Genomic DNA, 12,143 nt, shown 5'->3' with positions numbered 1-12,143 from the left:
CTTCAAACGGGACTTTTTTTTGATGAACCAGTTTATGAAGCTCCGACCGTGTGATGTTCATTTTCTCCTCTGAGGGGTGGAAATGAAGCGCTCCTATCTTTATCACAGCTCATGTGTGCACTCAGATGAATGAAACACCTTCATCTCAATAGAAAGGAAGACAAAGGTAAAGGGAACAGAGACTAATCAATAGACACAAAGAGTTATGTAATGAGTAATCTCTGCATTCAGTCTACTTTAGCACTGGCTGACGCACACTATGTGACACATAAAAAGTTAAGTTGGTGCTTTCAGGCGGAGGCCGCTCGCCTGAGGCTGAGCGCTCTGATGCATCTGAAGAACATCCGCAACATTTTATTGTTGCATAGAGCTTTCAAACTTCTTTTAGATCCACAACAAACCAGCACAAGTGAAGGAGAAAGCATGAACTGTCACTGTAAAGGTTTATTCTTGCACGTTTTTTTTTCGACTTCAGCTGCTCTACTTTCCACTCATGCGGTTGTTTTGTGAATGAAGGAGCTGCAAGGCTGTCCAGATATGAAAGCACAAGTTGTATTCTTCCTATGACAAAGGACCTCCTGAATAATTGTATGAGTGTCGAGGGTTTTTTGAACAAGTATATGGTAAATGGTCAACGGACTAAATGGACTTGAGCTTGTTTGTCCTCTGACTACTCGTATGTGTCACACCTACACATTAACACGCTGATAGCTATGTAGTGAGACCATTATAATCCCAGCCAGGTTTAAATGTCTTGCCCAAGGACACATCGGACATGTTGCTGCAGGAGCCGGGGATCGAACCCACAACCTTCCAGTTGAGGGACGACCGACTCTACCAGCTTATGATGCCAATATTGGTGAATAATATTTGAATTATTTGCCAGTAACTTCTGAATAGTAGTTTTAGTTGAAATGTCCATCCCTAAACCGTAGAAAAGTAAGAATGAAAAACTCAACAATAACAACACACCTTTTCTATGTGTTGAACGTAATAAATCTTATTTATATTTTGTTATGAACGGCTATGCTTATTTTTCTAGTTCCTCTTCAAGAAAGTATTTTCAATTCTGATATTTGAGCCCAAAAAGCCCAAACAGTAAACACAGTACCGTATCTTCGTCTTGTTATTTTTCAAAGCCAGCGTGTGTATTCGTCAAACAGACACACACACACACAAGGACACACACACACACACACACACACACACACACACACACGGACACACACACACTCACACACTCTTGCCCCCAGGGTGTTTTCCTGTGTCTGTTGTCATTTCTGCGGGGGATCATAATGACATCAGCAACAGCAACACATACATCAACAAAACATCAACAGTCTGCTCACATTCATATCCATATGCTCCGACACACACGCCCCCACACACACACACACACACACACACACACACACACACACACACACACACACACACACACACACACACACACACACACACACGCCCCCACAGACACACACACACACACACACACACACACACACACACACACACACACACACAGTCTGACCTCATTCCTACAATCTGTCTCCTGGGAGAAAAAGGAAGAGAAAGATGAGGAGAGGGAAAACAGGTGAAGTAAACAGAAAGGACACGTGACCGAGATTAACTCAGCCGAGGAGGTGAAAGAGAGTTTGAGGAGAAGATTTTATAAAAGCCTGAGTGGACAGAGGAGGAAGAGGAGGGCTGAGGGGGGGTTCTTAAACAGGAAACAAGGAGATAGAGGTATCGCTGCACCTGAAGTATACCTTCCAGGAGTTGCATTAATAAACAAAAAGAGGGAAACAGAGAGGCTTTGCTGGGCAGCAGATGGCTAGATGTGAGTCACTCACACATCACCGGGAATGAGGGGAGACACGGAGATAGGAGAGGGTGAGGATGCACAGAGAAAAGAGAAATAGAGAAAGAGAAGAAAATCATTCATGTCTCCAATCAAAGCACTTCAGCTCTCCTTAACCAGCCTGTCAGTCATGGAGAAGAAGAAACAGATTCTGCTGCTTTATTTACCGGCTGGGTCACAAGCAGCTGCCTGGACAAATCCATGAATAATATTGGATAAAAGGAAAAGTGAAGCATTGCTGTTCTTAGAAAGGGAAGAAATCCTATTTTTCAAAATGTATAAGACTGTCATAATCACGGCACCGTGGTGATCTATCGACCCTCTTTAGGCTATAATAATAAGTGTGCAATTGAACAAAATCTCCGGGAGAAAACGCACACCTACCAGGTGGCATCGGTTTCAGACTTTAGAAAGAACAAAATAGAAATAATAAGCCGGCTCCCTTCTGCACACGACTTGGCTCCAAGCGCAAAATGTCAGCGTCTGTCTCGGGGGTATTTTAGCTTCACTTTCGCCCAACAGAGGGAGATGGAGAGTCCATATTAATATACATTCAATGGTTGTAACAGTTCACAACTTTTGCCTACAAGAAGTTGATTGGATTGGTTAGAGTAGACCTTGAATAATTCATGGAGGTCACTATTCAGAAATGACAGAAATAGAAATGTGTGCAGGTGGAAAAAGGAAAACGTTTAAATGAGGCCTTTCTGCGTGTGATTTTAGAACCTCACGTTCAAATAAAAGACTCTGCTCAATTCAATCACAATCTAAAAACCCATCGCTCTTAATTTCAGCCATGTGCTCTTGTATCCGCCCCCTCTCTCTGGATCAATACTGACCCTTGATCTTGTTGAGGGGGTGTCAATGTTTTCAAAAAGCCTTTCTTGTCAGCTCATTTTCGGCTTTAACGCGGATCCATCGCAGATGCATGATGAGCGGATTATCGACTGACTGGCTCCTACTGATGCCTATAAGGATCGGTATCTGTAGGCATTCTGCTTGTTGCTGATGACTCACATAGTCTTTGAAGAGAGGGAGATAGAGAAAGGCGCAGCGAGGGGGGGGGGGAATGAAAGGGTGGCGAGCCGGAAAAGATCCTCTGCTTTCTCCTCCAGAAGCCAAGGACACGCTGGTAATTGGCTTAAACAGGAGGAGAGGAGAGGAGAGGAGAGGAGAGGAGAGGAGAGGGAGAGGAAAGAGGAGAGGAGAGGAGAGGAGAGGAGAGGAGAGGAGAGGAGAGGAGAGGAGAGGAGAGGGAGAGGAAAGAGGAGAGGAGAGGAGAGGAGAGGAAAGAGGAGAGGAGAGGAGAGGAAAGAGGAGAGGAGAGGAGAGGAGAGGAGAGGAGAGGAAAGAGGAGAGGAGAGGAAAGAGGAGAGGAGAGGAAAGAGGAGAGGAGAGGAGAGGAGAGGAGGGGAGAGGAGAATTGGGTGAAAAGGTGGATAGAGGAGAGGAGAGGAGAGGAGAGGAGAGGAGAGGAGAGGAAAGAGGAGAGGAGAGGACAGGAGAGGAGAGGAGAATTTGGTGAAAAGGTGGATAGAGGAGAGGAAAGGAGAGGAGAGGAGAGGAGAGGAGAGGAGAGGAGAGGAGAGGAGAGGAGAGGAGAGGAGAGGAGAGGAAAGAGGAGAGGAGAGGAGAGGAGAGGAGAGGAGAATTTGGTGAAAAGGTGGATAGAGGAGAGGAGAGGAGAGGAGAGGAGAATTTGGTGAAAAGGTGGATAGAGGAGAGGAAAGGAGAGGAGAGGAGAGGAGAGGAGAGGAGAGGAGGGGAGAGGAGAGGATAATTGGGTGAAAAGGGGGGATAGAGGAGAGGGGAGGAGGGTAGAAGAAGGGATGTAGCGATGAAAGGGTGGAGCTGGAGGGATGAGATGATAATCAGCATGGCGGAAGATGAGATGGAGGGATAGGGAAGGGGATGGGGGGGTGTTGGGATTGTAAATGAGGAGGGATGGAGAGCCATTGATCAGCTGTCACCACAGTTTACAATGAGAGGACTAACAAGCGTCAACACTCAGAGGCTAGATGAACTCTGTAGTGTGCACGTGTATTTACATGAAGTACATGTACAGTATGGCCTGTGCATCCTCTGAGTGTATTCTTCCTTTGATGTAAAACCACATTGGTACACACACTTTTGTACCCAAGTGTGCCAGTAACTGTGAACAATTATACACCTCACAAAGTGCAAAGCTGTAGCGTGGATTAACCATTAACGATGCCTTAGTCAGACAACCATCAAAAAGATGCTTTATTTGGTGGATAAAGTTCTATACAGAGTAAGAATGCTACTTCTCTTTTATCATAGAAGCCAAACGAATGACATGTCTAAAAACAGACATCATGATTTAAGTGATTGTCCACCATCGTCCCGCCTTCTGTCTCTTAGTGTTAGGTATACAGTGTGAAAAATGTCTGCAGTTGTTGCTGATGTAGTGGTCGGCCCAGAACAATCACAGGCTTCAAGCGTCGATGTGAAGTCCACTCATAGGGTTGGGACAACATATCGATTCGCAATATATCCTCATCCTGACTTGTGTGATATGATTATCTAATCACCCGTGCTAAATATCAATACTTTAATTGACAAAAACGGCGCTGTAATCATATGTCTCTGGCCATTTGGATCACTCAAAGAAGAAGTTGACAGCGGGATGAAGAAGAAGAAGAAGAAGGAGAAGGAGAAGGATAATGTTTGATCTTAGTGGTCCAACATAAAGAGATTAAGAATAATCTGAGGTAAACGTGACACACAATTGAAGGGAACTGACACCTTAATTATTCACTTTATTTGGGGGAAATTTTATATTATACACTATTTCTTTTTTGAGTTTAATTGGTCTTTACACCCCGACAGACATCAACAAATCATGTGCTCGGAAAAATGACAGAGCCGCCATCTCCGGCTCCTTTAATCCTGTATAAACGCCGACCTATCACTGCTGTAAGGTCCTGATGGAAGGTACCAATCAAACGCCTCCCAGTCTTTACTCGAAGCTTTTGACCGCCAGAGGTATTCAACGTCTACCGGCTAGAGTTTAGATAAAGCTGGAGGACAAACCAGAGGAAACATTCACAAAGCTTTTCAGTAATGACAAAAACTGAGGGAATTACAGGGTCTGAAAAGTGACGCCACGGTTGCTGTCTTTCTGCTGCCATGTTTGTTTTTTCACATTCAGTCCGACGATGTAAGGTGTTTTCACACGAACTGAATGAGACAGGAGGTAACGTGGTAGAATAAAGTTGAAAGTAACGTGCCGAGGTCGTCTCTCGGCTCTGATACAAAGCAGCTGTGATCCAGTAGAACTCGTGAAGTTTTTGGATAAACGGCGGTTAACAAAAGTCTACGGACGAAATCAGGAAATTTAAAGGGGTCCAAATCTGTTTGGAACACATTCTTTCATATCTGTGACACCACACTGAGCAGCGAGGGGGACGAGGGAGAGACTCTTTCTGTCATATCAGTTAGGAGTCCCATTTCTCAAACAGTCTGTCTGCCTGCCCTCGCCCATCACACACAACCAGGTCTGGAAATCAAACTTGACATCTCACACTGTGTGCCACTTTATATTCCACCCAACACACACACACAGCAGATACTCCTACTAAGATGCTCCAATAACTGATTTTATTCCGCAGACAGACACAAAACAACTGCTGCTAGAAGACAAAGATTTTTACAGACTGCCGCCAAAAATTGCTAAAAGAAAGACAAAGGTGCCATTTAATCAGACACAAAGGCTGCTGCAGAGCCAGCCACACGGAGCTGTATCTTTCTATCAATCGCAGATGGAAATCCCTAATTACTAACCCCAGGAAGCCTTTTTGCTCATTCTAACTGGTGGCCACGAAGATGATTAGCGTCCCGTGAACCTCCTAAGCCCCGAATCCAAACCTCTCCTCCCCGCACACGCCCACTCACCAGCATCAATATCTCTATGCAAACCTGCCAGTATCAACTCAATCTATTTTCCAATTTCCCGCAGGGTGAAAGAGTACCACTTACCCCCCTGCTCCCCGTCTGCCGTCTATCACTCTACAGTACACCTCTTTATTTTCGCTGATGCCATGTGTTGCCTCCTCTTTGAGATAACCTGGTGTCTTTGTTTTCCTCCGACAAAATGTCCAGACAAAGTAGACGGGGGCTTTATATTGAACAGAGGAGTGACAGGAAATCAAGCAGACAACAATTTTCATGAAAATGATTAAGCATTGACAATCAATTTGTACATAATAGCAATAAATCCTGACTCATTTGAAAGGTGTCGTGAGTAATAAACTCATAAAGATGCACAGATGAGAGACTCTAGCTAACTGCTAAAGTTCTCCTGAGTTATTTAAAGGCACATTCACTTTTCTCCCAGCTGTAGCAAGCAGCTGGTATCAGCAACCATTGCAACGATCCTTGAGTTGGTGGAGACCAAATTGAAGCTTAAATGAGAGTGGGACTAGTGGACTGACATTCATGAGGTGGACACAAAAACCAACTGCAAAGGAACTACACTTTAATTGCACATTTACACCTTTAAGGCAATTACTGGTAACCATTAGGATGTCTGGATTATCTTCTACTGTAAGGATTTATTTACCATGGATTGTGGATTTTTTTGTCTCTGGTGCTTAATTTGCTTTTATAACCAGATTTCTAAACATTTTCCATCCATCCATTAATCCGTCCATCCACCTATCCGTCCATCAATCTATCTATCCATCCCTCCATCCATCCCTCCATCCATCAGTCCATCCACCTATCCATCCATCCATCCATCCCTCCATCCATCAGTCCATCCACCTATCCGTCCATCAATCTATCTATCCATCCCTCCATCAGTCCATCCACCTATCCGTCCATCAATCTATCCTTCCATCCATTCATCCATCAGTCCATCCACCTATCCGTCCATCAATCTATCCTTCCATCCATTCATCCATCAGTCCATCCACCTATCCGTCCATCAATCTATCCATCCATCCCTCCATCCATCAGTCCATCCACCTATCCATCAATCTGTCCTTCCATCCATCCCTCCATCCATCCATCCATCCATCAGTCCATCCACCTATCCGTCCATCAATCTATCCATCCATCCCTCCATCCATCAGTCCATCCACCTATCCATCAATCTGTCCTTCCATCCATCCCTCCATCCATCCATCCATCAATCTATCCACCTATCCATCAATCTGTCCTTCCATCCATCCCTCCATCCATCAGTCCATCCACCTATCCATCAATCTGTCCTTCCATCCATCCCTCCATCCATCCATCAGTCCATCCACCTATCCATCAATCTGTCCTTCCATCCATCCCTCCATCCATCCATCCATCCATCAGTCCATCCACCTATCCATCCATCAGTCCATCTACCTATCCATCCATCCATCCATCAGTCCATCCACCTATCCATCCATCCATCAGTCCATCCATCAGTCCATCCACCTATCCATCCCTCCATCCATCCATCCATCAGTCCATCTACCTATCCATCCCTCCATCCATCCATCCATCAGTCCATCTACCTATCCATCCCTCCATCCATCCATCCATCAGTCCATCTACCTATCCATCCCTCCATCCATCCATCCATCAGTCCATCTACCTATCCATCCCTCCATCCATCCATCCATCAGTCCATCCACCTATCCATCCATCAGTCCATTCATCAATCCATCCCTCCATCCCTCCATCCATCTAAATCTATTGCTAGTATGTATACTCGTTAAATAAATGGATAAATTGTTAACTGTTGGCAAAATAAGGAAATAATATATCAGAGGTGAATTCTTCTAAGGTTGTTCAGGTATTCTTATCTGTTGAGGTATTCTTACCTATAGTGGCCAAAAAAGGAGACATTTATCAAGCAAAATGTTACGTTTTCTCTATAATTGGCCAAATTGGAGGATTACAGTACAGACTGTATAAAAGAAGTTGGTGGAGCCGTCTGATGGACCCATTGGTTTCTAAAACTAGAGTTCTGCCGCCTTGAGTTTGCTTCATAGTCTTTATAAAATATGGAAATAGTCTCAGTGACGTCACCTATTTCTTTATGACGTTTGTGTAAAAAAATTGTATTTCAACATCACGTTAATGGGGCTTCCTTGGCTTTTGGAGCCAGCCCCATGTGTACTCGAGGAACTGCACTTTTTTACACTTCCACATTGCCTTCATGTTTGAAAAACAGAGGCTGAAACCTGGTGACATGTTTCATTTATAAACACTTAATAAAGTCTGAATGTCCACTTGTAATGAATTAGAGTGTGTTATGAACCACTGGTTGAATGCTTACTGCTTCTGAGTGTGAAAAAGGGCGTGTTTATGTGTTACCTGTTGTTGATTTTAAAAATTGCTGCTATTAAATAAAATATCATCATATTGCTTCAGATCAAATCAGCCAGCCCTGGTTGCACCTCTACTTTACATATAAGACCACAGACCTGACCAATTCATATTCATGCTCCTCTCTAAACAGCCAACAACACACCAAACACACACACAGCGGCTTTCAAGCTGCAGAGGAATATACTATCGACCAACCGGGAATTTATCAGCCACAACAATTAATCTTGTGGCAGGCGGGGATAGACTACCAGCGAGTGTCTGCATCTCTAAGTGTGCCTCTGAGAGAGAAATGGGGCGAGACAGGAGGAGATTGAAGATACATCTCGCTCTGACCGCCCCTGATGCACACTCACACTCACACTCACACACACAGAGACCCAGACCACATACACACACAGATTTTAGGGGTCAGCCAGGCACGAGGAGAGTCTCCTCACATTCCTTTGACATGCAGATCAGAAACGATTTTCAGAAGAAGAGAGGGGCGTTCCTTTTTTAGCTACATCTGCAGGTTAATTGGTGTTTAAAGACAACGCTAGACAAAAAAAAAAAAAGGAGGATCTGAATAAGCAAACAGAAGGCTGTAAAACTGAGCTGGGCTGTCAAAGCAGCCTAAAAGAGCTATCTGTGTCCATGCAAAGCATCACATTACACCTGCTGTCATCCCCTGACTTTCCTCCATACAAGGCTACATGAATTATTGAGCAGGGACCCTGCTTTGTCAACTACTACATCTCCTGATTGAGCAGGAAAAATATCCCACCTGCTTTCTCCATTCATAAAAGGACAAGATCCCTGTGTGCAGAAGGTTTTTTTTACCTAAGCTTAAAGTAGAGTCATGGTGTAATACAGGGAAAAGACAGAAATGCAGTTTGTCACTGATACAGCTGAGCACATGCTCCCTTTTTCTATCCAGTATATCTCCCGCAACAACTGTCTCCACTCTGCCGCTCTTTCCTTACAGAATGCAAAGCCTCTCACCCAACAAACTCCCCGGCACAAAAAAAATGACTGTCTGAAAATGTCGAATTTAAATGACCAAGTTTGTTCACTCACCTTCGTTTAGAGGGAGAAGAGTGTGCTTGTGGGTCAGTGTGTGTGTGCTGTGAGCTCCGTTAGCGCAGCAGGCAGCCCTCTCTTCTCCGTCTCGCTCCCACTGTGAGCTGGAGTAGAGTGTGTGTGAGCGAGCGAGTGTGTGAGCCCTCTCACTGGCTATTGTTACAACGCAGGGAGCCAAACTGAGCATGCTCCAACGTGAACAGCCCTTGAGGTTGGCATGGAAACCGGGAAGCGGCTGGCTGCCATGGGCTTGAATTGCGAGGTGCTCCAGACGCTCACAAACACACACATACACAAAAAACAAAAGTGCACGCAAGGCAGGTGCTGCTTCTGTGCAATCATCCTGGTCATGTTGCGACACTTGATTAATCCCTAATTCTGCCTTGCTTTATTCTCTTCAGTCAGAGGAAGTGACAGCTGCTCTGTGGGCTGAGGACCTGGATCACATACACAAGTTAGCACGGGCGCCTGGATTAAAGTAATCCACTATAGTAGAGAGTTCTCAGTAAAAGACACCTTTAAACACAGAATAACCAGAAATCTGCCAAATTACAAAGACTCTGGAAGCCCCACCTCAGCAGAAGCATATTCTTGAAAACTAAATAATAAAAGGAATATTGTGTCAACGTCAGTGATGACACTTTAAAATCTTGCAGTTATTTTTTCTGAATGAGAAGTCAACTGTTGGTGTATTTTTTTACCCAATGTCCAAAGAGGCATCAAGGCGTCAAAAACCCTGATAAGTGTTGTTTCTGTTGGGCGTGAATTATTGATTGTTCAGTATGGAAGGCTTGTTGTTAAAATCTTAAAATATTGATTTTGAATGATGCTTTTCTGCCGCATCACTACACTCCGTATCAACCTGGTCTTCCTCTTCTTCATAAACATGAGTATTGTTCTCTGCGAAGGCCGCCAATCTCCTCTTGGCTCACACAGCGGAATTTCAGCAGAAAAAGAAAAGAAATGATTGACACCAATCAATACGGTATTTCTCACCTCATGAATTATGAAAGGGAATAGATTTGTAGATATTTCTGCAGAACCGTCTGGTTGACACAACAACATGGTAGTTCTGATGCAAATTAACCAACAACATTTTCCTCATTCATATGCACAATTATTTACACTGCAGGATGCTCAGAATCTAATCAAATCTTCTGCTCCGTCAGAGGAACATGTGTCGTGAGAATGAACAATTTTAACAGGCAACGCATCAAGCAACATGCATGAACATTGTGTCACTGCATTGTGTCCCTCTGCCGTGTTGTATGACAGCATGCTGCAGTATGTTTGGCGTTGGCTAATGGGCATATGGAGAGTGACTCAAGGGCCATTCTACAACCCTGACATCCTGTGGGAATAACACTCACTGTAAGGCACCATTCAGGTATTGGCCAGACGGCTCTTATTGTGTTTTTAGGTCTATGAAAAAAAAACACAAATAAAGCTATAAAGAACCAGCAAAACCAGACAAAAATGGGTTACTTCCAGCACAATCTTAAAACCAAAGGTACTGTAGACCTATAATACACTCTCTCTTCTGATTCCAACATCCAGACAAGCCAAAATTTACCCACTTTGCTTTTTTTGGTACCGTGCACTAGTATTCACCTGGAGAGCACAAAGTGAGGGAGGAGAAACATAGGAATTATTGGGGAAGCAATCAATTCTGGTCAATGCAGCCCACTTGCTGCAAGGGGTGTGTCCATTAAACACTTGTTATTTTGCATTTCAAGAGTTCTGGTCCGTCATCAGAAACAGAAACATGCAATAAAATAACATTCAAAGCTTTTAAAGTCTCCCATATTAAGCAGTTCTACCACACATCAGATAATCAATATGGCTTCAGCAGGAGGGCGCTATAAGTGACAGGGGAGGGGTCTGTACATGAATGTTGAAGTGTATGAATATACAGCATGGAATCACTGCCAAGCTGGCCATGTTTAAAACCACTTCAACGTTCATTAATAGCTGTTTGAATACTGCAGTGACTGCCAAATGCCTGCAGGAGCCTCACAGGTTATTCAATAGTGAAAACGCTCGTGCCAAAAGAGCCATTACTTTCCATTAGAGCTCTGCCATCACATTGACTTTGTGATAGATTTTGGACACAGAGCTCAACTATGTTAAACTTTGGCCATCAAATGTGCTGAACGCAGTGAGGAGGGCAGCCTGAAGACAATCTGGCGGGATGACAAGAGGGTAAACGTTGTTTGGGCCTAATTTGACTGCAAAGAAGAGCTGTGAGTCTGACTTTGTGAAACCCAGAGTTTTGTAGCCGACTCACTGATCATTCTGGCTGGAAGATGTTGATAACAGGAGAGGAAATGTATTCACATCTTCAATGCAAATCAGATGAAGCTCAGACAGCACCAGTTGAATTATTAATCTACATTTTTATGAACTTGAAGCTTGTTTTTTTCCCAGAAGAACTGAACCCTCAAAGACACTAATGTGTGAGCATGCAGTGGCCTATTTATAGATGAAGTACAAACAAAGTACCGTCACATTTGTGTACACCCAAATTATTTAGGTGCACCATTCTCTCTCTTTCAAGCTCTGATTGGGTCTCCACCACCTGCTGATAAAAGTATCTGGATCCTTAGCTGAAACATGTTCAACCTTTTTTCACCAGCTAGCTTACCTTGCTATGCAGTCTTTGGCCCTTAGTAGGAATTGTGCAGTGGGATTATCAGAGAATGTTTTCTTAAAAAAACATCCCTGTAGCTCTGGCAATGCCTGTTGCCCTCCCCTTCACGGTTTATCTCAGATGAGAAAAGAGCAGAATACAACGACAGAAGAGGGAAGCTCTGGCATCTTATTGGTTGAAACCAAGATGGCTGCTGATGTGGAAATTCCTGAATCGCCTAATGCATCAATTAAAACAAAC

The 12,143-nt window shown here is 44.0% G+C and overlaps 2 protein-coding genes across 4 annotated transcripts in view; one reads left to right on the top strand and one right to left on the bottom strand.

The window, feature by feature from the left end:
• Positions 1-12,143, top strand: part of slc49a4 (solute carrier family 49 member 4) — a 178,605-nt gene that overhangs the window by 33,771 nt on the left and 132,691 nt on the right. The window lies entirely within an intron of this gene.
• Positions 1-12,143, bottom strand: part of si:dkey-91i10.2 (uncharacterized protein LOC555224 homolog) — a 64,556-nt gene that overhangs the window by 36,307 nt on the left and 16,106 nt on the right. For 2 of the 3 annotated variants that reach the window (XM_061053101.1, XM_061053103.1), the window contains exon 1: positions 9,251-9,403. The exons of the other annotated variant lie outside the window; for it this stretch is intronic. The gene's annotated coding sequence lies outside the window, so the exon portion shown is untranslated. Of the gene's footprint in view, positions 1-9,250; positions 9,404-12,143 lie in introns of those variants that run through there. 3 annotated transcript variants of the gene reach the window in all.

Source organism: Labrus mixtus, chromosome 13, assembly GCF_963584025.1.
Source record: "Labrus mixtus chromosome 13, fLabMix1.1, whole genome shotgun sequence".
Taxonomy (NCBI): Eukaryota; Metazoa; Chordata; class Actinopteri; order Labriformes; family Labridae; genus Labrus; species Labrus mixtus.
Note: the sequence above shows the minus strand (reverse complement) of the source record. Positions and strands in the feature narration are given on the sequence as shown.